Raw genomic sequence first — 26,470 nt, 5'->3', positions numbered from 1 at the left:
TTTGGCTCCAGACATGCTAGGCCTTGTGCCCTTTTTTTTTTGATTGGGAGGGGGAGAAGGTAGCCCTTTACGGGTGTTTCAATACCTGACTTGGGGGCTAAATCCCAGCCTTTTGATTTTTGCGTTCTTATGCAATGGAACCCTATGATCCGTAGGCATAATAAAGGAGGAATGCCAGTGGCGTACCCGGTGGGGGGGTCTTTTTTCAACTGAGAATACTTCATAGGTGAGTAGGAAAGAAACTAATAGGTATATTTATTTATCAAAAAAAATTACAAAATTAAATAAAAAATTTTTCTCCCCCATCATCATGTTGAATGAGCACAAAAGTGCATTTGCTTTTGAATATCCCCCCCCACACCAAAAGCTGGATACTTGAGGAAAGCGCAACTTTTTAGTAATAGGGACCTACAGAGCGAGATATTTAATTCAAACTTTGTTAATTACAAAACGCCTTCAGGCGTATTATTGACCAATGTTACTTTACACACAATGTTTTTGCGCTGTCACACCGTGGCCCGTATAAGGCCCCCAACTCCTCTCTCTCAAAGAAATCACGTTAAAATACGAAATTTCACGTAGCAGGTGCTTAGCAGCGAGAGTAAGCGCGAGGGGACTGTCGCTGGTAACCGTTGAATTTCGTTCCTAAGGCCCTAGTTATGAGCCTATTCAGTCAAGTCATGGATACCAGTCGATTCAAAATCACACGTGTTGGAACTCCGTGCTCACCTTTTGCTTAAAAAGCGGCCTTAAGTTTCAATGAGGCCTGCGGATGAAACTTCAAAAATTTATCTGCTGATGCGTAAGGTGGTAAGTCTGTAGTTTTCATAGCAATGTTGAAATATTGTTTGAAATAATAAAAAAAGTGTTCTAAACATTGTGGTCCAGTTTCTGGACAAACGCAAACTGTTTCACCATGTTACCAACGGCATTTTGCTGTACTAGACTGGCGCTGGCATGAATAGGGTAACTACATGTACATGTACTGTATGATGAAATGGCGCACCCCGTAATAACATAACACATTTTAATCTTTCCGGAAAGATTTTACTTTAATACCCCCACTAAAATAATTTTAGAACGGCAAAATCTTCAAAAGTAACCGTCCAGTTGTATCCAGAATTATATAACTGCTTAGTAGCATAAGTTTAATTTTAAGACCTGTAGGAAATCTTCATTTAATAAACCTTTCCGACGTTATCCATACATTATGGGTTTGGATGACAAACAAGCATTGCATTTTATGCACAACCCTAAGGGGAAGTGAATTAGTCAACTTAATTTACAGTTTTCTGCTAAATATTTTTATGTTTCTGCGCATCAGTTCACAGTTGCATGAATATTATACATGTATGAGAAACATTTTCAAAATAACAAATAAGTTTTCACCTGTAAAACGTTAAAACACTAATTAAAGTAAATCTTTCCTTTTAAAAAGATGTATCCATTCATTCTCGCAGTCTGACATCTGTATGGGAACTTCTATACATTTTACATTGTTGGGTAAGTGTTCCATATATGGGCAGCACTAATTTTCCCTTAAAATGCTATAACAGCCATCAGAAAGTGATAACATCTCCTAAAAAGTGAAATTTAGCTAAGAAAATTCTGAAGCGTTTACTTAGAAAACACTTTTTTTCAGATAAGTCTCATAGATTTGTGCACAGGGGCATCAAGTGTTGTCCGTATATGTATATGTAACTCTTTCCCATCATTGAACAGCATGAAGGGTAATGCCCCTTTGCCACATGTTAAAAGACCAACTCCAACAGTTTTTAAAGTTTTGAAAATAAACTATTGTTGTATTTAGTGTGTAACAAATCATATTCATTACCCCAAACCCCCCAGGGAGTATGTAAAAACATATTGAAATCGGAGGATTTGGGACTGCTAGAATTACCAAATCATGTCTGTATTGTGTCTTGTTATTTTGCCGAAACTTTTGAATGGTGTCTTGGAGTTTTAGGCCCTATGAAAAATTTCCACAATTTGCTTGCTGGTGGCGCTGTTGAGAAACAAAATTTGTATGATATAATACCAGAGAAAGCATTGGAACTGGTATCCGTGGCATGACTGGTTCCGCTATAAGGGTACATGTACATGAACACAACTACATGTGCGCCGTGCACCTCTTACCGGTGATCGATCTCTTTTCCATTAAGAGTTTGTGCTCCTTTCTTCAAGATTGACAATAATGCCAAAATCATGCGTCATTGGTGTATGTACTAGAAATATTGCGAAAAAAACAGGATTGAAATTCTTGGAGTTTCCGAAGAATGAGATTATTCTTTAAGTTTGTGATGTCATCCGTGGCTACGCATGCTGTGCATGCCTGTAGTGCATGTACTGTGGTATTTCCTCTCCACGGTAATACATCACAGAATCAATATACATTCGAGGCAAATGATTTGTGATGACAAGTTCAGTTTTACCGGACTGGACTCGCAGGAAAAATGGGTACAAAAACTGTGTTTTGCTGACACAGAAACGTGTACTGCAAGGGAGATATTGATATGAGCCACTTTTATTAGACTGGGCTCTTCCGAATAGGATTCAATATGAGAAAAGTTTGCCTCGTTGGAGTTGGTCTTAACATGTTCATAGTAAGGTCATGCCGACAGCAAGACTGATTGGCGTTACATGTAAGTGACATGTTTAAAAATGAGAAATAGCTATAGTAGTCAATTTTTTATACATGGGAAATTATACATTAAACCATTTAACTCTTGATATGAGAAATGCAGTGGTAAAAACACAGAAAAAAATCCATGTACAAACGCCAGTATTTTTTTTTTCTTCCAGTGACCTGTTAGCCATCTAAAAGCAATAAAATGTCCGGAATAGTAAAATTAAACAGTGATAATATTGATGTATTCCCCTAAAAACACTTAGTATTTTCTGACCAGTTTCATAGGGTTTGTGCACAGGGTGTCAAGCGGCGTTCATATAGGGAATTCCAAAAACACAATTGAAATTTGTGTTCCATTCTGTTTGTGAATAATTTAAGATGTCCAATGAGTGGAACTGTTCTGGTGAAGTTCTTACAGGGAGTCTGATGCATTTATGTCAGTGAGATTACATACATCTTTGTTATCATTGGAAAGGGAATCCATGCAAAGTGAGCAAGTTGACATTTATTTCAGCTTTAATGATACTTGTGTTTAATTAAGGGAATATTTTACTTTGAATAGATATTTTCATGGCCTGCTTATGAGTCGGATTGAAAAATCCCTTCACAATATACACGTATATTGACTTGTGTAGAATGCTGGGAAGAGAGGGGTGATAGTGATACGATGATAATTTTGCAGGAGGTAAACTCCTTTTTCACAAAGAAACTTTAATTTCATACCAATCCAAATTTTCCTTTGGCCTATTAAGATGGGCATACCAATATGACACTTGTGCAATGATAAAAATTAATTCACGGCACTAGAATCTGTTGTAGCAACCTTAAGAAAAACATCCATTAGAATGTACAGTACTTCAGCATATATTTAAGTACTGATTGAAACTGTTGCAAATGACCACGTTTGCTCAATATTCCCATTTCATCCTTCAAAAGCAATCATCCCTATTAATGTGTGCATGTTTATACCGGAAAGTGCAATTTAGGCTCAAAAGCCAAAGCCCTTGTGTTGTTATGATGTTGCGAAGTGGGGAAAACTTAATTTGACCTTCTCGTCTTTCCATCTTGCTCAAGGTCTGTCACATTTTCATCTGTTTAAGAGAGAGCTTGCCACTCTGTTGTGATTTTGCTCCACCTTTCATCTTCTATTCTGCCTGGGTGTCCAGCCTGTCTCCACTTTATCCATTTTGCCTTTTTCTAATGCAGCATTGATTGTAAAAAGCGGTCTCTTCTTTTGTCTCCAATCATCATCTGTTCCATGCTTCTTTGGCTTGTTCACATGTACATTTTGCTTTACATTTTATTTCTCAGACGCTGTGTTTTGTTCCCATATGTCTTGATTGACAAAACACACTGGTTGATCAGTTCCCTAGACAACCTTTATGCATGCTGAAGGCTGCTGCATACACTTCTATTTTCCCATTGATTTCTTGGTTCTGGTTACCATCTGGCCAAATGTCTCTTCCGAGATACCTTCCTACCTTCCATACACAATGTAAACATTCTCGCTTCCTTTTTGGTCGGTAACATACCTTTTTCTTGGGCCTGCCTTACATATATATACTGTGAACTGAATTCTTGGATCATGGCATCCCCTTTTGACAATTCACATCCGTTTTCTTGGGTTTACCCTGTATTTACTCTCTATTAATATCTCAAAACTCGTTTGATGATTTGCATTCCTTTTTCTGTTGCCCACCTTGCACAGACTGTATTGTAACTTCTTGCATCTTTTTTACAACTTCTACTGTCCTTCCTGGCATTGCATCTACGATTGACTAAATTCTTTTATACATCCCTTTTTCTTGGGCGTACATTGCCTACTGCATACTAAATATTGTACTCTCATCGCTCTTTTGGGCCTGACATTTTTTGTACGTGCCTTGCATAAGCATGTATTCTACAACATACATGTACGCTAAATTCTTGAAGCCCTTTTTGCAACTTGCATTTTTTGCTTTTGCCCACCTTGCCCATAGTACATTCAAAATTTTTGCATCGTTTTTCAATGTCTTGCATTCCTGTGGGAGGGAGCCCTGCCTTACATGTACATATAACATCATACTGAATTGTGTCCTCTTCCATATTTGCCTCTCTTTTTCTTGGACATTCTCTCTCTCTATATATATACATATACTTTATACTTAAACTCTCACAACTCACACCCCTTTTTCTTAGGTCTGCCTGGCATATGTATACTCTGTCCTGAATTCTTGCATCCCTTTTTGACTCGCATCTTTATTTGTTGGGTCAACCTGGCATATACTCTGCCATGAACCCTTCTATCCCTCTTTTGACTCAAATCCTCATTTCTTGGGTCAACGTGGCATATACTCTGCCATGAACCCTTCTATCCCTCTTTTGACTCAAATCCTCATTTCTTGGGTCAACGTGGCATATACTCTGCCATGAACCCTTCTATCCCTCTTTTGACTCAAATCCTCATTTCTTGGGTCAACGTGGCATATACTCTGCCATGAACCCTTCTATCCCTCTTTTGACCCACATCCTTATTTCTTGAGTCAACCTGGCATATACTCTGTCCTGAACCCTTCTATCCCTTTTTTGACTCACATTTTTATTTCTTGGGTCTTGTACCATGGCTACCATACTCAATGTACTAAATTCGTTCATCCCTTTTGGGACTGTCATCCCTTTTTCAAGTGCCTCTGCTGTTGCATAAATTCCACTTGTACACTAAATTCTTGGATCACATTTTGATGATGTACATGTGTTTCATACAAGAAATCAAAAACCACTTGTGATACTTGCACTCTTGCCAAATCCATTTATATATGTATTGACATACATGTACATGTAATAACTCCTGGCCATGTAAAATTTATCGATGAAGAATACTATTTGGTGTATTTTTAACTTTATAAGACAAAGTTTCTTTCCTGTAAAATCATTTGCTTCATTTACACTATTTGACTTTTCACCAAACATCAAATGCAATCTCCTGCTGCATTGAATAACATGGAGAGGTGATGTTGCATAAGGTTTTGCGCACAGAAACTGCAGTATGGTCCACAGAGAAGTCTAATGTACACAGCAACATCATGTGATTAATGCATTACCGGTACATATGGCACGACTTTGTGCATGCACAATTTTGCTTGGAATTTCCCATGCGGATACGCAAAATTCCTAAGATGTTCTTTGCGGCCACAAAACCTTTCAGCAACTTGTGTTCTTGTCGCATTACATATCCATCATTCAAATGAAACTCTCAACTTCTATATTCTTTATTACAATCATACGTGTGTACATATCGAATTGAATTAAACAACAATTGGGAGATTTTCTACCCAGTTTCCCAATAGTTTTTTGTATTTGCTTGTTTTGCCTTCATAGTTTGGCCAATAATTTGTCCAGCCTTCGAGAACATGGGAACATTACTTTTATTAGCTCAGGGAAAAAGTAAATTGATACCAAGTTCAAATTGTATAACTTGTTAAAATTCAGTGGCCTCTTTTATGTCATTGGTATTTTCGGTAACCAGATAAAAATGTTTTCATGTTTCAAAGAACATCCCTTTGGTCCTTCCTACACGTAGAAAGTCGTAAACAAGTGATACACTTCCAAAAAATTCTCACCAGTGCAATGACTATGAAAACTTTAATTCACACACTTGAACGTGAGGCCACACCTAAAAATGACCAGCAGATTTTGATTTAGATCTTGAAAAAGCACACTTTGTGGTTGTGCTCAAGGTCATTTAAGAATATTTTTTGTCTCATTTTGTTCATCTCCATGTACTTGTAAGGGCTTTGCCGAATATTTGATCGATTACTGAATATTCGACTTCCAAATTTGAATATTCAAATGCAAAATTCACATGAAATGGGAGAATTTTCCTTTGTTTTAAATGAGAAAAATTGCACTATGGAGGCTTGTTTAAAGCAGATTGAAATGAAAAGTGACAGAATAATGTACGTGTATCTTACAATGATTCAAAAAGTCAATTCATAAAAAAATTTAAAAGGAATAGAAATTTTCAATTGGGCAAGAAGTACTGTTCTTTTATTAAATCTTGCTACATGAGAAGCTATTATAGTGATCATAATGTTGAATTGCATGCGTTATTGCAATTGTTTTTGTATATGGTTTGTCAACAATCTGCTATTGGATATTTGGATATTCGATTGAATTGAAGGTCAAATATTCAAATAGTGAATTATTTGAATTGACTCAGCTCTAATCCATGTATTGAAATCGTGTATAGTTTTAGTTCCTTTTTGTGTACTGGCATTGAGCACCATGTGGCCATGCTGTAAGACTTGACTCGTAACCCTTGCATATTTATATGTACATTGGCCCCACATCCCCTTAATGCCCAATCATCCAACACAAACAATAATAAGTCACTCAAAAAATTATCTGAGTGTGGTATTCCTACGTGTAAAATGCCTTGTAGCCTCAGCTCTTTGCATTTGGTGCGTTCTGTAAGAAACTGAGTTGAGATGGTCAACATTGCAGACATACAGCAACGATGTGCATTGCATGAAATCCATGTTTATTCTTGCACGTAGATCAAGTTGTTCTCTAGGCCCCCCAAGTCAAATTGTGAAGAAGAATTGTGTAGCGCCAGCGGGTTCAGCCGGTGGGGGTGCCAGTTCGGACCCACATGGAGCTAGCTGGCTGCCCCTGCTGGTATGCGAACGCCCTGCAGCTTTCCCGCCTCGCGCTTGGGCAGTCCCCGTCTAGACACCTCGTGTCTGGAGCTTGTGTGTTTGAGACAGCTTTTTGGCTTCGTGAAAATAAACAGAGCAATTTTGCCTGGAACAGAGATTTGAGCCTGACCGAGTGGTTCTTGTCAGCGTCAGAGCCCATAGACAGGACACGCTACAATTGTTTGTACTACATGTAGGTTCAGTGGATGGCAAGGTGCATAAAAATCACATGTGATGACACACATGGTGAACATACTGGTATTTACATGTACACTGGTTTCTACTGCTAAATTGCAGGAATTATAATGAATTGGCCATTCCCCCCCCCCCAAAAAAAAATTCTTTGGAAGCATAAACTGCATTCAACCATTCTTGTACAGCGTTTACATACATGTAAATGTACTTCATCAAAGATCCTACCTTTCATGCACAAAGATTTTTGTGGCCTTCAATCTGACCATGATGCCTTAAGATTTGTTTAAGGAACTCGAGGTCAACTGGCCTGGCCAGCTCAAAAAGTTTACATTGAGGCCTTGTAGTGTTATTCTCATTGGAGGTGTTCTGTGAAAGTAAATCTTCATTTCTTTAGAATTTTGGGGACCAAGTGTCTCAGGTACCGTACAAAACTATGGGACCCGCTCTGCATTAAGTTGCACAAAGCCAAAACATGTAAATGGTCCGTACTGTTTGGAGAGGGCAAAATTTCTTCAAAAATGTGATTTTGTGTTTTTTCCTTTAATTTAATAGCTTCTATATTATTTACATTTTCAGAATCTGTGACTACAAACATGGATACTGATGAATAAAGATGAAAAATTGATTATTCAGTAAGAAATCCTATGGGTGATTCCAGCATCACTTGTGTTTCACATATTTGCATCTGTTTACAATCTTAATGATTTAGTTTCTTCGACACAATGAATTACTCTTTCATTTTTTGGTGTGAACATTTTTAATACGTATAGCATTAACTCAGTGGCATTCAAAAGATTACTTAATATTAAATGTGAGCATAGCACTGCTGAATAAAACCATCACTCGCATTTCGTGAAATTTACATGCCAAAAAATGTCTTGTTTTTAACTGAAAGTTTCCTCGAACTAAATTCATCACTACCAAATGGTAATATGAACAACATTCCTATCATGCTAAATTAGCATTGTGCAAAATCAAATATGTAAAACAAACTGGTTTTAAGATTGACGGGAAAAGTGCCGTCACTCACATTTCCGTCACTCGCATTTCACATTGTCCTGAGTTGTTTTAAACAATGGTTATAAATCTTGAGAGGGTGGTTATAATGCTGAAATACTAATTTTAATGAAAGGGGGGCCTTTATGTCTAACTGCAGATATATATGCTGAAATATAATAATCCACAGCCCTAGAGTGGTTTACTATAATTTTTTACCACTCACAGCAGCACTAAATCATCTTTACAACAAATCAGCCCATCATATGAATGATCAATATAAAACCTTTTGTACAACCAGACTGCAGACTCACAGAATTGTAAAAAGTGCCAGATCTCGAATCTCAGCTCAGTAGATAAAAATACATATAGGGTACAGACCACAAATTCAAGTGAGAATTTTTGGCCAGCTCATTAGCATTAAAAGTGCCCCCACAGTATCTTTTGAAAAGGGAGATTGTTTAGCCCCTAAAATGGTGAGATTGTGTAAATTGTTGCCGGGATCAACTCCCCGGGTCTTTGAGCTTTCATACATGGTCCTAAGTGCCCAAGAAAGTTGAGGGTTGCCACTTGAAAAATGGCTGCAATCAGACTACGGAAAAATCACTTTTTGGGGAGGTGATTTTGTTTTGTGGGAATAATTAAAGATGTAATTGGTTAACCCACAAAAATTGAAAAGAAATTGAAAGATAAGTGACCAGACAAGAATTTCATTTGTGTTTCAGAAATCTCAGGGATGTTGGCATGCTATTGGGCCCTGAAGAGTGCTGATTTTACACTGTTTTCAATGGGGCTTGAATTAGTGGACTGTACCTAGTGTTGCATGCTGCTTGAGAGCATGTGGTCTTGCAGTGCATCATGGGTACCACAAAAATTATTGAAGCCTGCCCTCTATTAGCCTAAAACAATAGGCATGCATAATACACACTGCATACAAGTGCACATGTAACTCCTCAGAAGCTTTTAATATAGCTGGGTCTGCATTTTTATAACAAACAGGGCTCGCGAAATTTTAAAAAATGTAGTTGCCCTTCAGGCAGGGGAGTCGAAAATCTGGTTGCCTGAACTTCATTTCACTTCATATATAAACTAATCACCTTTAAAATAAGACTTGCTTTACTAGAAAATATGCTTGTTACAGTGGTTTTGGCAGAAAAATGGGTTTACGCTTGACTACATTTTATGTGTAAAGAAATTTTTGAAGTGATCCAGAACTGGCTAAACTGATCCAGAACTAGGAAAAGTGTTGTCGTCACTTTTGTCGATCTTGTAAAACAAATTAAAAGCTCAAAATTTGAAAATATACATGTACAAGGTAGACCTCTGACCCCATTTCATTGGAATTTGATGATAATTGAACTGTTATATGACTGAATGTTGTTTTGGTGATCCGGAACAAGGAAAATGACTGAATGTAGACACGGCTACATTCATGCCAACGATTTGACCGTACGTACCATGGTGCACCTACCCAAACATGTACAGTCGTGCAACATCAAGGTTAGGATGTCGATCTTTTTTTGCGGTCTTTTTTTGCAATCTTTTTTCGGTGCACTTTGCTGAAATGTCCAAAACGCCGGGCCAAAAAATGTGTTGCCAAAAACAGGTGCTTGCCAGTCGGGCTGGCAGCCTGGAACATTTGGTTGCCCAACAAAATATTTTGGTTGTTCCGGGACGTCGAACTACCGATTCTGCGAGCCCTGACAAAAATTGTATTGTCATAAATTTGCATTTCACTTGTCACTCGCATTACATTTTGTCACTCGCATTTCAAATTTCATGGGCTTTCCATTTTAATGTGATGGGTGTTTCAGGGCTTCATTTTAATAAATACGAGGAGAGCTAAAAATCGCTCTTCTTAATTCACTTTGTTGATGTCAATGTGAGTGTCGATGTCACTCCCGTTCGAACTCGCTCAATCCACGGCATCTACTGCATGTTCGCGGGCGTGCATGTGGGTCCGTCATGTAGTCTTTCATCGTACATTGGTTTGGTGGACGTGGGTGCATAACTTGACTAGTCTCCTCGCTCGCCTGGCAATCCATTTTGCCGTTACAGGGGCTCTGAATTTACTGCGCACGTGCATCCTTTCTTTTTGGTATTTTAAAATGTATTGAATGTCCACTGCAGATTGTATTCATCATCCCATCCTGTGCTCACAATGCTACTGGGCGGTTCCACGGAAACATCAACCTCTGGGCCAAAATTTCAAACTGATCCAAATGTGACAAATTATATATCATTTTGAAGCTTATGGTGTATACTTTCATGAAACATACTTCATTTCTAACAACATTCAAGAATGCGGCTTTTATATGATACTGAAAAATTGGTTTGAAATACTGAGAAATTGGGGAAAATATTTCCCCTCTGAAAGATTTTCTGTTTTTTAGCCTGATAATAATTTTTTTGTTCCAGTTTCGTTACAGTTTGAAGAGTGCCCCAATAAGTAAACAATGACAGAAATGAATTTTCATTTTCCTTTTGAAATTCTGTGTAATGTCTTATTTTGTAATACTTACTTTTCTTATGTACGTCCGACACCAAAATGACATAGTTTTTATCCCCTCAGTGCACCCTTTAGCTAAAGACTGCCAAATTTACAATACAAAGCACAATGAGTTCCTTCTTTCTAGACATCAGCTTAACTCCCCCAATTATTTTTTCAAATACTCAAAAATTGTGGAATCAGATGTGTACGTCCGACACCCTGTACGTCTGACACTGTCAGAACCATGCATTGCTGGCAATGCAATGCTTTTAAACTGTACAGAACCACTACCGCTTCATTTGCATTCATGGAAATGAGGCCCCAACCTTTTGTAAAAGTACCAAATAGGCTTCACTTTTGTTTTTTACTAATTTGCATAAATTTGACTATTTGGACATACACATCCTAATAAGGTTATTATTAGGGCCCAAAGCCATTCCACATGTGTCATGTGTGGACAACATGTGCTTTGCATGTATTCAGAAGTAAGTCATGTCAATGTGAGCTTTGATGAAGACAAGTAAAGTTCTAGGTGTTGTTTACATGTACATGTAATCCACATCAAGAAAGAAGAATTGTCAAAGACGAAACAAAGGTGTGTTTTTTCAAACCTTTGTTCAAGGTACATGTAAAATCAGTTGGTTTCACTTTGTGTTGCTTGAGGAATTAAAGGGGGTGTTCCACTTGTTTATGCTTTCCATGGCATATACATGTACAGTGTCTATCGTGAAACATACAATGTAAGACTAGTTTTAAAAGCATTATGCCATTAGTCTTAAATTTTAGTGAAAAGGATAATCTCTCAGCCTAGTGGCTAGCCCAATCCTTTGATTTTGCAATCATCTAAAAGGGTATATCATTTAGCTTCTTTTTGGATGTTACATGTGAACTAGAACCTGTGAAGTGTGAACTGGAAATCTTTACAATTGCAGCTTAGTACACACGCAGCACTGTCATACAAAAATGTTTCACAAAAATTTCACAACAAGATAAAAATGTTTTCTTGCCTTGAAGTTTATTAACAAGGGTCTGCTGAAACTAAAGACAGGAAAACTACTTCTTCAGGTCCTAACAATTCACAGAGTTTGTGATACAAAAATGGAAACTCAAAAAATTAACTTTCTTTGAGTACGTCCGACACCATGGTGTTTTGAGTCAGTTTCTACAAGGATAATAATTCTGAGTGAGGAATTTTGTTATTAAATGAATGTACCAACTAGCTGATGTCTTTTATCAAAATCAAAATCTGCTTCAGGATTATAAGTATTATAACACACACTGTTGAAGTGTCCAAAATGTACGTCCGACACCGTGGAACTGCCCTACTTCGACCAGTGCATTTTCGTGTAGAACACCTGACACATTACCCGCCAGAGACTTTTTTCTTTCCTGTGGCATACTTTCTGTTCTCGACAAGCGAACATTGTTCTCACGCTCGAACCGCACGAACACGCAACAGGATCACACACCATCTCCAGCCACTACAGGGTTTTTCACAAACTCACTTCTGCTGTTCACAAACGGCCGAGAACGTAGCACCTTAACTCGACCCGTTCTGGGAGAGAGGTCGGCCGGGTGCGGCCATGTGTGTCCATAGAATTCCATAGGCTTGCCCACACGCACTAGGCCCGCCCACATGGGCTATCATGTTTGTGTATTGCGATGCGGGATTCATCAAACACGCGCGCACACCTCAAAGACTTTGATCCCCAGCCCTTGTGTTTTAATACACTCCATCTTTGGACTCGTTTGCTACTGTCGACCCAACGAGATTCAAGGGGCTGGTCATAAATCAACATTTGTCGGTTTGAAAAAACCATGCACTCCTTAAATTTTTAAGGAGCGCTTTTTTGCTCTCCTTGGAGAACATTAAGGAGCACGATTGCGCTCCTTTATAATGAAGCCCTGGTGTTTTGTTTTACTTCCTACTGATTTTATGCTTGGTACATGTATTGGTGGAAAAAGCAAATTATCAATTCTCATCAATTTTATCACTACCTGTTTATAAAAAATGGAAAAAGAGTGATTGTTCCATCACTCGCATTTCATACCTTTTGGCATCTACAACTGTTTGCATATAAATTTCCTCAGAAAAAGTCATGGGCCAATTTTTGTCTTTTCTTTTAAAGGTGCATAGTCAAACTACTAAATTGCATAGTATCTTCGTGATTACTGCCATTCAAAGAAAAATGCTTAGAAAGAAAAATACACTTAAATTAGTTCATTATTTTTAAGTAAAATATAGCAAAGAAGGAACGTCACATATTTTATAGAAAACAAAGATTTGCCTAAAAGGATTATATCTTTGTTCTTTCATCTATTACCAAACAATTTTAAGATGAAAAGGAAGTTCAGGAAGGAATTTGATTTTGGGGGGCCATGTCCCTGTTTGCCTGGAATTGCCCCTATACATGTATAGCATTGTGCTTCCAAGTGTTACACTTAATGAGCTTTTTTGTAAAGAGGGCTTTATTGAATCTGAAAATGGGGATATACAAATGTCTATATATCTCCAGAATGCTGCTCACTACAGGGGTTATTCAGATATCAAATTGTAGCTTTTGATGTACAGAATCCAGCCATATCAAAAACTCATAACCTGAACCTGGCGACATATTACCCGTTTTTCTAGAGCTGGTCAAATATGTACATGTACAGTGGTGCAATGTATTAGGCCTATGTCATCAGGGACCTGGCAAATTGTACCCTGACCCAATCTAATTTTCTCTATCCATTTGACCAGAGCAAATGTATAGTTTAAATTTAAAATTTTGTCGTACAGATGGACAGATTGTAATATAAAAAGTTGATTTCATTCTGCAGCTTGGCTATTTAAGTTGTACAGTGGTTTGTTACATGTATATAAACAAGTTTTGACTGAAATGACTTTATGATTATGCTGAAATCGCTGACAGTTTGTGCGTTGAATTTTTGTTTTCATCTAACTGATCCTGTCTTTATGGCCAAATCAAAAGGTTTTATCGGCAAATTAAAAAGGATCGCTTTCTTTTTTTGTCTATCCAAATCATTTGTAGCATCCTTTTTCATAAAAAAACGCTTGTTCTATTCTCTCGTACCCACATTTGTTTGCTTGCGTATGGTCACTCTTTGCTGGAAGGAACTCTCCAATGTAGCAAAACTCAATTAGCTTTGGTGAAAGTGCATGCATCATGCAGCAGTGTTTGACTGGTTCCCGCTATGCACCAACAGTGCAGAAGTTATGAATGACAAGAACTACATGTAGTGTGTTGTGTGTCTTGAATTAGTTTTAACAGGTCAAATTTGACATTGAAAAAATATTGAATATTGATAGAGAAAGAAAAATTTTTTCTGAGAGGCATTTTTCATTTTCAAGCATTTATTTTGAGGTTATACGTGTATTTTTTGTTTTAAGCAATACAGCACGAAGCATGCTTCCACAAGATTTTTGCCGCAGCAATTTGTTCTTTTCATTCAACAAACTTATTGTGATCATCCACCTTTCAATTAACAAAAATGTTGGCAAAGGAAAAAAAGCCATTAAGATATAGACCCTATTTTTGAAAGGTATCAATTGGAAGGGGAAAATACTCATAAGTTTTTATTCCGGGAGGGGAGGAGGGACACCGTATTTTCCTGAAAAAGGAATTGAACAGTCCCCTAACTAGTGAAATAATTGAACTGTAATGTTCATTTGGGAGGGGGGAATAAAGCTAGCATTAGGATTAAAGGCAACCTATTTTGATTTCCATGTGTGGTTGAGAATGGGCTCTGTTTACATGTAAGCAGTATGAACTAGGCACCACTCAGCAGGCAAAGAGGCTGGGCTGACCCTTGACTGCTATTGGTTGAATGTGTGCAGTGCTTTGTACGGACTGCATGGGTTTGTACACATTCAGAAGAAAACGTGGTGTGAGCATTCCACACTCCCATAGCACTTCATGCAAATGCCAGCTGGGATGTCAGTGCATACATGTAGGAAAAAGAGGCCTCTCATGTACACGTAGGAAAGTTCATGAAAATGAGCCTTGATGTTTATAATATGTTTCGTGACCTGACTTCAAGTTATTGATTTTCCCATGCCTACAGATTTCACGACACTGTATCACCCAACCAAAGTCAACTTGCTGCCACCTTAGAGAGGAGAGTTCCACGTGGCTAGCTTGATGAAACAAGGACACTTTATGTACACTTCAACACAAACCACCTCAGCAGTAGCACTGATATTGATCAAAGTGCATTAGAAGACAATTCCACTGCTCGTCAACAACATCAGTCATCTTACACGTACTTGCAACAAGCGGAGACATCCACACAGCATGTATTGAACCGTGGACAGGCCAAGACTTCAGTCACATATGACTGTACAGTATCCAGCACACAGTATTCAACACTTCATTGGTGTTGTTACATGTTGGTATACACGTACATGTATGTACAGTAACTCATCAGTATCTGAAGGATGAGCCACACTGCCATCAGTCCAGTTGCATTTCTTTCACACCAGAGGGGAATATGACTTGTACAGCGCAACTTGTAGGACACAATTGGAATCTTCTACGTCAGCTGTGCATCAAGCTACATGTATTGCCACTAAAGACCCGAGCCAACCAGGAGACTGTCATTCCTGTTGCACTAGTCACGTATTACAGGACCCCTCATTTGTTCATCAGTTGTATGACCCAAGCCACATCTGTTGTCAGCTGTTTGGTAAAACCTTTGAGAGGTCATATGACAGATTTACGTCCCAGACATCAGTGGAATCCACATCACCTGTGCATCAACTTGTTGATCCCAAAGACTTCAACGGTGCACTAATTCCTCAAATGTGTTTTCTTAGCAGACATAATTGATTCATAGGACATTGCTACAACACTCCAAATCAATTATGCTCATCACCTGATCATCTTGCAAATTGGAAGACCTGAGTTTTGCAGTCCAGGAATTGAGTGCCAGAGTTATCATCCTTTATTGCATGAGTCTGCCACACCAACAACAGTGTGTCAAGGAATCGACCCCTGAAGACTGGAGCGACTGCAGGATGTCTTGTCATCCTTCGTGTCTAAAGGCATCACTAGAGGATACCACATCAGCAATGCATGCGCTACTTAGCTCCTTAACATGCGAGAGACTGAATGAGTACTACGCAGTATCTCATTCCTGAGGTCATGACCTACATTGAATATACGGTTGCCGTAAATTTCTTTCCAAGTACCAACTGTCCTACAAGCCATAGCATGAGACCGATTCATTGGATGAGCATCGAAATCAGAAGATTCAAGCCATCATCCACCTGGTCAACAAAATGAAACTTTGTAGGCTATATCATGCATGATTTGTAGGTTTGCTGAAGTGAATATGCACATACATGTACATAGTACATGCAAAATGTCTACAATGTATGAGAAGCAGCTACATCAAGTTGACTCCTTTGAAAGCCTTGAGCCTTCCAACACTTCAAGTATGAGTTGCTTTCGGTATTCATGACCCACCTTCATGGAATGTTGAAACACTGGATGTACCACCAGCCTATCACACATGACTTGGTCATATACATCCAGTCGCCCTCCATCACTGCTTTCTTTTATCCGCTTGAGCCTCAATCATATCAGATGCTACTTTCACCTGTGACTGTTGAGGGCGCACTGCATGCCCCCTGGTGGGTCCACCGTGAACTCCTGTACCTGACACCACTCACTGAACATCCAGTGAATTACCTGAGATTTGACATCCTGGTGGCCTTTGGCAAGAAGAGGTTGCCCACTGTCATGTTGATGACATCAATACAAGGACACTGAACGATGCGTTCTGATGGACATTCAAACTCTGAACTGTTTGATATAAGATTTTAAATAATGTAACGACAGAGCCAGGTCTCACAAAATGCCATCAGAAATGCCAGATTTATTGATGTGTTGCAGTCATGAATGTTTTCATAATTTGTGTATGACATCAACAACTTCCTAATCTGCATATATTTCTTTGATGAGCAAAATATATAAAAGAGAGTAGGAAATAAGTTCCTTAAGACATTCTTCAATTTCTGCATCATGTTTCTTCCAGAACTTCAAATTAGTTTTGTGGAATGGATAAACCAGGCTCATGTGCCAGATGTGAATTCTCAAGATTCCATGAAACTGGAAAGAAACAAGGAATTCTGTGAGGGTTGGTGAAGTCAGTGATAAAGTTTAAGATCATTGAGTAATGCCTGTTAGGTGCTGGGTACTGGATTGGATGTGCACATATTTCAAGAGCAAAAACTGCTTTCAGTAAAGCAAATAAATGCAAGCCAAGTACAATCAGTTTTGATTGAACATGTTCATGTATCCAAATCAAAGTTGGATGTGTTAGGTTGTTGTGCATTTTCTGCAACTGGTGTGCTTATTCTCTGAAGCACTTGTGTTCAAAGTGTTTTTAAACAGTGCAACATTTCTGGTCTCAGTACAAGACCCAGTGAAGGACACAGCTTCTCCAAATTTGCTCTGGACACTCGTAAGCAGATTCAGTAGAAGTTAATATTACAATATGCAATTAACCAGTCTGGTACCCAGCATCTCAAGTATAATCAGTACTGGCACATTTTTTAAAAGTGATGAAAGGTGCTGTTTGTAGTCAAACTTTATAATTACAGTAACAAAGCCTGATCATTTACCATAGTCTTCCCTGGCTAATGTTTTCACTCAGTTCATTATTTGTTATGAAGTGCTACAAAAACTCAGACAATTTTTCTGTAGAAATTTAAAGTTATGCAGAGATAAAAGTTTGCTAAACACATACATGTACATGTTTGTCGAGTAATTTAAAGTACTTAAGGCAAACCTTTCTTAGCAAAACTTTGAAGAGTTCATTAGTTTGTTCAAAATAATTCTGCAGTACCTCTTGCAAAGCCATCTTTGGAATCTGAAGTCATTTAAATCCATCCAAGTCTTTTTATGAGTTTATGCCAGTACTGATTATACATTCTTAAGCCTATTTTAACATCAATTTATCAATTTCCTTGACCAACAGGCAAACTCAAATCTCTCGAAGCACCCTAGCGCATACAAGTCCCCCCTGGTGTGGGCTGTGTGTTCCCCGTCCGCAGGCACCGACAGGTTCTGGTGAGTTGCCTTGCTGCATAACTTGTGATCGGTTTGTTCAAGATGTGTTACAACTCTCAGATCATTAAATGCTGGGGTTGGCAGCAACATGGTAAGGATTGTGTTAATTCTGATAATCAGTTTATCTTTCTACAAAGCAGATGCCTGTATTCAATACTCCTGGCATTGCAGATAGGGAACATTTCTTGCATCTACTGTGGAACTGCTCACTTGGTATTTAAGAAGTTCATTACATTGAGGTATTTGATCTAATTGAATGAAGCATTTATGTATGGATACCTTCTGTTGGTTTTCTCTGATGTTTTTGGATGTTTGCAGATTTGAGGCTGTTTTCTTGGTCCCATTAGTGGATAACTTTCATTGTGTGAACTCTAAAACTGCCAAGCCATTTGTTATGTTGCCATGTTTCGTAGTTAGTTTCTATGCAGTGATTAGTCGAGAAAAAAGTTAACCTGTGTTGACTGCGATTTAAACCTGTTCAGAGTGATTATAATAAAAGTAATAATGAGCATTTATAAAGCCCACAAATCCATCTGAGAAATAGATCATGGCGCTACAAAATTAAAAGTAAATTATTGCAGTTAAATATAGGGAAAAAATAGATTTGTTAAAAACTAGCGCTGTAAGCAAAGTGATGAGCTGCATCTCAATACAAATACATGTATATGAACTACTTTTGAAAACTTTGGAAAGAAAAACTTGCTTCCTTGCCAAACCCATCCATTGAGGCAAAAGAAGTTGCAGTCAATATTCAAAAATTCAAGGTAAAGAGCTTTTTTTCTATTGTACAAACAGTGTCCTAAAGTCATTGGAAAATGAAACAAATGGAATCTAAATCATCACTGCAAGTACTTACACTGATGAAATAAGCCTAACAATCGTGTCATTGTCTCAGTCTTGGCCTTGTAAAAATTTGCAGAAAATCAGATATTGTCCATTCCAATAATTTTGGTCAGTTGAAGCACATACATTGTAGCTATCAATGTCTGCAGGAGCCCACACAGCTGAGAATAGAACAGGGATCAAGCAAAGGGAATGTACAGGAGCCAAACTCTTGAAACTGCCTTTGAAAAGTCCTGGTGTGCTAGAAAGGAAGAACTGTGTTGCTAGACTGCTTGGTGGATGATGTACCCGGGCCATTCACTCTGATGGGGGGGTTGCACATTTCTTCCTAATTTTTCGTAGGCTTGGAATTTTAGAAAAAGAAATCTTTGGAAAATACACAAAAAGTAAAAGTTCAGAGTCATCCATTGACTCATCTTACTGTGTGGCCCATAGACAAAGTGAAGCTCTTGATATGTAGAGACAGAAAATGAAATTGGTTTTTCAGTTCAACAAATTCAAAATGGCCATGTGAAGTTAGAAACTAAATGGCAAGTGTATATGGTGCAAATTATTGAAAGACGAATCATATGTAACTCTAACTTGATCAGTTCAATTCACTTGAAGTTTGTGAATTCTGCAATACTGTGTGTAAAACAACCACATTTCAGGAGACCAGAAAATCTACAGTACAAAGTGTACACAGATCAAGAATATCTTTTAAATGTCGGGACAAAAGGGAATCTAAAAATTAGGAAGCAAAAGGAACTTGCATTTCCCCCTCCCACAGTGTGGAGTGAATGGCATTGGGGATGAAGTGGCTGTCTGCTTGTTGGTATCCTTCACAGAAACTGTGGCATTAGGCACGGGGGGCCAGTCCTGGCTACAAGGTCCATGGTAAGTTTAATTGAAGTTTGTAGAATTAATTCATGCACTGTGTAGACATCCTCATGTGTTGCTTGATAAACCCAAGGTACATCTCATGGCTAGGAGTGGTACGCTGGCTGCATAGACAAACACAGTATTGCACAGATAGTCTTCAGTCTACGGCAATACCAGTACACTTGACCAAGGCATTGACAAATGGCGTTAAAATTGATGCTGGAAAGTTAGCAAATACTTGGTGGCCTAATTTGGGGCCAGTTTGCTCCAGTGCTGACAGTCGAAACACGTCAACATGAATGTGGCAGTCATAAAAGCATGCATCTATTCAGTTACAAGTTACATGGATAAGTCAGCTGTGACCAGGTTGGATCCAAAGTCGCTTTTGTTCTTATACATGTACCTGGAGGCTGTTCAGTCTAATTGCTGCTAGTGTTGCTATCTGTGATGTCTGAAGCCTTTTCATGGTAGCCAGACACTCACACACCTCTTGTCACAGATTTGGGGATTATTTAGTCCCATTGTTGGCTGGAAGTGTAGAATTGCAGTGGTAATTGACCTCAAAGATGCCCTTTTTTGGTTAGAGCACTAAATTAATGAGGCGTAATTGTCTTAATCTTGCATGGCCTCAAATGCAAATGGATTCTCAATGGTAGAAGAAAGTAGACCTTTCAAATTGTGCTCTTTCATAACGAGGGATTATTGATTCTAAAGCAGCACAGCAAAAGCAGGCCTGGGTGCATTCCAGCTGACTTTATGGATAACATGTATGAAATGCAGAGTCCAAAAATGAATTTCCTTGTTTATGATCCCCAAAGTTCCAGGTCAGGCCTGCACCAACTTCATGCAGTTGGACCGCTATTCTTGTGTTCTCTTGAACTGCAGTCACTATAGTGATTTGCCTTCAGAAAGCCAGTCTAAATTTGATTTATGCATAAACATAGCCTTGTCAATGCCTTGATCAAGTTAAATGTTCTTGCTTTTTAAAGTCCAGTTTAAGCATAGATTTTCCACAAAAAAAAACAAGACCAAAACAATATTGTTCCCAATGTTGTGGAAGGTTTTCAGCATTTTCAGTTGTTACAAAGGCGCTTTTGCGCAGTTAAAAATGGAGGGAATATTTAGGGGGATACCTTCTACCTAAATCATCTCCTGAGGTTGTTCAGTGTGTGACTTTTAATCAAGGATGCATGAACTTGTAGTCCTTAACCAGTAGGTCTTCCCATGTCAAATGTAGTTGGAAGATCCTGACCTGCCACAGTGTGAACTACCAAACTAAGTTTATTTTAAGTCTATTTCAGACATGGGCAGAAATCCCAGGGAGGGACACGTCCCCCCATGAAGTTGGTATTGGGGGACACAATGTCGAATGTCCCCTTCATGTTTTAAGCAAAACAAAATGCTAAAGGAATTGATGTATTGAGAATTTGCCCTGTTGAGTTTTTATAAATGGAATAAGATAATAAACACGGTGTGCACAAGAAAGTGTAAATTGATGTCCCCCCCCCCACGACCAAGGAGAGATTTCCGCCTTGATTTCAGGCTGTATTCTTCAGTATAAGAAAGAAGCAGTTTTTGCTCGCAAGAAGAAAACGTACACGCAATCTTAGATGACATGTAGTTATAATTGACACCCTGTACACATACTGCGACAAAATCCCGTCTATTGATTTGCTTTCAAAACCTTCCTGACAGATTCTTACCTGGGTCATTGATCAAGGATGGTTTTTAGTGGAATTTTTCAACCGTCAGTATATTAACTGCCAGCTACATTTTTATGCTCTAATAAAACTTCTTAGTTAGCCTCAGATTGCTACAGTGGTCAAGGTAATGTTTTGGCACTAAGTTAGAATTGCAGGGACAATAAAGGAACAAAAACTCTAATGTTACCTGGTATTGCCTTGGATTGAAGACTATCGCGCTCCATGCATTGATCGTAGATCATCATTTGGTATTTTTTTTAAATTTAAAGAAGTTGTTTTTATTTTGTCAGAGACGTCCACACCGCCACATTTCAAAGGTCAAACACCTGATCATCCTCTGTAGAATGGATATAAATTGATTAATGTTAAGGAAATGTCAGTGTTGACATTACAAGATAAACCATAATGTACATCAGCCCTAACCCCCTAGGGTGTACATGTATGAAAAATGAACTTGAAAACGGAGGATCTAGGACTGTTAGGGTTTGTGGGAATGTTCATCTGAATTCAATTACTGGACAAGAAATAGATTCTTTTACGATTCAAAAATTAATGTCAAACAACTCATAGATTACCTAATCTCCTAGAATTACAAAATTTGTACTTGCAAATAGGTGCCCCGAAATATACTTATCTGAGGTTATTTTCTTTAAAAATTTATGAACTACTGGACACAGAGTGGTCTCTGTGTCACATTCTCCAGTGAAAACATGCAAAAACAGCGTTCTTGTGAATTAACAAATTTTAGAAATGGTCCAGTCTTCAAATTATACTTGTGAACACTGAATGCTATGTGAACTGTTCATTGCTTAGTGTTCTAGGTTCAAATACAAAGTTACCGTCAGTAATTCATCAACTTATTTATTTTCCACCCCAAAACTCTTCAAATGAAGCTGTTTTTCCTTTAATAAGTATCTCTTGGCACATAGCATAAAGCATTGGCCGTTGCAAAAGTTTTTCAAGTTAGACATATGCATGTTTGCTTGTGTAGAAGATTTCATCCAGAAATTTGTCAGTCAAATGGTGTTTGAAAGACACTGAAGACTGATATCAATGGGAAGGAATTAGCAAATGTTTTGGGTCGAGAGTAGTATCACAAAAATGTATTTATATTGGGCAAGTCGTAAACTTTGTTCAGCAGTTCTGGTTCTGTTGACTATAGAGGATGATTTGGAGTTTTGGTGATTTTTTTCCTGTTAAAAAGTAATTCACATGAATTTAGATCATTGTCCCAAGTCAAATAACTTAAGCAGGCTCCAGGAATATCCACAATTGCTGATGTTTGACAACAGAGTGATACGCTTAGTTGTTTAAAAAACATGAAAGGGCAAAAAGAGAAATTGGTGAACAGTTTGTGCGCTTGGCATCCATTTCAGTACTTTTTTCTCTGATGTGGTCTCTCTGAGAACTATTTAGAATTTATTTGGTTTCGGAAAACATCCGTCCCAGTTCTCATTTTACTGGCATTATGACAGAAAATTTGTTGAAATACTTTTGAAATTTTTTGCCTCAAAAGGAGCAATTAAACTGTAAAGTGTGCTTCCAAGTAATTGTGCAGAAGTCACCTTTGAACCTTCTGGTCTACGTATTGCGCACATTATCCCATATAGTTCATCATTTGTTTTTCAATGTGTGCAAATCCACTTGAAAATCTTGAGATTATTTGTCACTATTGACGCACAGGTGTTCAGTGCAGATGGTGTTGTTTTTAGCAGAAATCTCTGTGTTTCAAAATTCAACAGGTCTCATTCCACTTTCAACTTGCAACAAAATGCCAAAAACTTGCTTTTGTAAGTCACTTGAGCAATATGTTTGTGATATTTCCTGCCACAACCTCACATTTTGCGAAATTCGGAGGCACTACCATGTAGTGTTATATGCTACGACATGCCATGCACCATGTATGAGTTATTGCAACAGCACGAGACAGTTAGTACCAAATTACTGTCTTCTTCATTTCCAATTTGTTAAAAACACTTTTGTGTTTAGACCAACTTGCTTGTTCATTGTGGAAATACCAGGTTCAAGCTAGTCGAAGCTGAAAGACTGGTTAGGTCGTACTTAATGCCATTTATAGAAAACTGTTGGCGAGGTCATAAAATGTAGTTCATGTCAGCTTTCACTGGCTTATTGTACAGGCAATTGTGGATTGTTGTGATCCTGTTTAGGTAAGCGTGTGAGCATGTGCAACATCTGTAAATATGTAGACCAGTGTACACAAAATTGCCATGAGAATGTACAGGTTTATGACAGCAACACATGAGGATGTAGTTATAAAGTGCGTGAATTAATGAAAACTTCAATTAAATTTAGCATGGAGTACAGGACAGGCTAACCCCCGTGTCATCAGATGCCATAGTTTCTACAGATACCAACATGCAGACTGCTACCACATCATCCACCGAGTCACAGAGCAAGACGGATACAAGGGCACATCAGGACTTCAACTAAAGAAAACAAAGCTTACTACACGAATCATTGCAAGGGAAAAAACAACTTTGGATTGCTGTGCGACGATGTTGCAAACTCATATGGAAAAATCTAACCAAAGACACATCTGCCATTGTTGGCATATTTTGGTTCGGCCACATGCTTCTGGCGAGTGCTGAGAGTTTGGCAGTTGTGTGGGGACCAGACTCTGCCCAAAAGTTGGGATGAGTTTGAAAAAATACCTGCGTTATTGAATGATCTATGGTGTCAAAGGGCTCATTTCAGTTTGAAAACAAAAAAACTGGTACAAGTGCAAAACATGGTTCAAAAAGTGGAAATATTAACGAAGCTTACGATTTAATCCTTGTGCAGTTTTGGACAATTCAGTTTTTAGAAAGTCGTGTTCTAAAACCACAAGAAATCCTGAAAACTAAATGCCTTGTATTGAGACAATGACAAAGTACTTGTGATGGCTGTTTTAAACATCCTTTTCAGTGGTCAGTGAACTGTTTCCCAAAATAGAACTTGATTTAGACTGGTTTTGAAAGGAAGCTCTTCATAACAGAATTCATACGAAGTTTAAAAAACAGTCTCAAACAAGAGTTATTTGTTGTTGAGAAACACAAAACTGAGGGATGCATTTTATCACTGTATAAAACAAAACAAACCCAATTTTTTTAAAAACTCTTGGAAATGGTCTTGCGTCGTGTTTATTCCCATTTGATCTCAAGTGGTACTGTAAATGAGGTCATACAAACTAATCCTTTTTTTTTTAATTAGTAGTGAACACGTCTAAGCAAAGACTACAGTTAATTTACAATTGCAAGAAGTCTGCCTCACAAGAGCGGAGAAAAAACTAGTAAACGATGGAACATGTTGATATCACAAATGGCTTGGTTTTTAGGAGTTTAACTTAGGAAGTTCATCTGCAATTTGGGGTCAGCATTACAGGCCTTAATTTTTAGTAAACATCAAATAGCATCCAACGAAATTAGCAGAATGTAACCATTTCGTCAATGCTAGATTTTATTGAGATTGAATCCTACAATGCAATTGTGAACATTCTACAAATATCCAATTGAGGCCGTCGCGCTTAGATGTGAGAGTGTTCCATTATTTGCAATCACTGTGGAGTTGTTGAAATACATTAACATCTGCTGCATAGAAAGCAAACTGATTGTTGGAGTTAATACAATCCTTGCTATGTTGCAGTCAACTTTATGCATTTGTGATCAGGGGAGTTTATACACATCAAGAACAACTGATCACAAGTTAATGCAGTGGGCAACTTGCTGGACCTGTTGGTGTCTGTGGGCGGGGAACACGCAGCCCACACCAGGGGGGACTTGTATGCGCTAGGGTGCTTTTTTTTGGTCACTCGTCTCAAGTTCAAGTTCAGTGTCAAGTTCAGTGTCAAGTTCAGTGTCAAGTTCAAGTTTAAGGTCAAGATTAAAATCTACTTTGAAAAGAGTGAAGTATTTCTTTGTCATTTCTCAGCCCACATTTGACAGGATCCATTTTGCCATTACGAAACAAAGAACTTTTAAGGGCATTTTCACAATTCGGCTACTTCACTAAGAACAAATAAAAAACAAATGACCCATCTCATGCATTCACAGGCTACAAAACACCCCACCCAGTTTCCTTCCCCCCACCCCATCAAGGCATGCAGGAATTAGGTTTTCTTGGGAAATCAATTAAGCATGCATAGTTTTTTACGCTTGTGAAAGTGACCTCCCATATAACTTAGTGCAGTGTTTATTCACAGACCTCACAAACTTCACTTCCCAACCCCCCCCACCCACCCCATCAGTGACACAAATGAACCAACAAGACTGCTGCCTATTTCATATTTGCAAAACTTCAATTTCGTCAAAACGAATGAAGTAGAAGACATGCAAGTGTGGTAAAATCATTAACTTTTTTAGGGGGGAATTTTTTATATTTTTAACATCGTCTACAGTACACATATTGTTTGTTGGTTTGCATGACCATTGTTTAAATTTGGTTGCGTATTTGTTCTGCAAACTCAAAATAGGCAGCAGCTAAATTCAACACAAAAACACATCAAAAAACATTGGTTTTAATTAGCAATCAATACAAAGACAATCTACACCAGCACATTATTTCATTAAAAACAAAGTATTCATTGACTATTGGTCACTTTAAATTTGCTGAAACTAAGCACGTGGAAGAGATTAAAAGAAAACAAATGATGGAAATTTGATAAGTGCAGATAAGTTAAGCAAAAGCTCTTTGACATACATAATGGAGGGTCTGGTTTCAAAGTTCTTGAAAAACAAACATTTAATGTAGTTGCAACATAACTCCTGAATTCATTTCAATCTAACTGAAGATAACCATTTTTTTTTCACCAAAATTTGATATCACGTTTTCACGGAAAACTGCTGTGGCTTAAGTTAACTACTTTTTTGCTTTAATTCAGTGAAAGTAATTAGTGTTTCATATGCTGACTTCAACCGTTTAACTTAATTCTGTGCTGTATTTGCATAAATAGGAAATAAATTTTATGGTGTGCTGGTGTAGATTGGATTTATACACAGTAT

General features: G+C 38.1%; 1 long non-coding RNA gene across 1 annotated transcript; it reads left to right on the top strand.

Moving 5' to 3' along the window:
* The first annotated feature begins 688 nt into the window (after nucleotides 1-688).
* Nucleotides 689-25,444, top strand: LOC147799985 (uncharacterized). The gene is made up of 2 exons (XR_015424386.1): nucleotides 689-810; nucleotides 15,056-25,444. It is a non-coding gene; the product is annotated as an uncharacterized LOC147799985 (long non-coding RNA).
* Nucleotides 25,445-26,470: the final 1,026 nt, after the last annotated feature.

Source organism: Acanthaster planci, linkage group LG02, assembly GCF_054643075.1.
Source record: "Acanthaster planci isolate LZ-2023a linkage group LG02, COTS_SCS, whole genome shotgun sequence".
NCBI lineage: Eukaryota > Metazoa > Echinodermata > Asteroidea > Valvatida > Acanthasteridae > Acanthaster > Acanthaster planci.
Note: the sequence above shows the minus strand (reverse complement) of the source record. Positions and strands in the feature narration are given on the sequence as shown.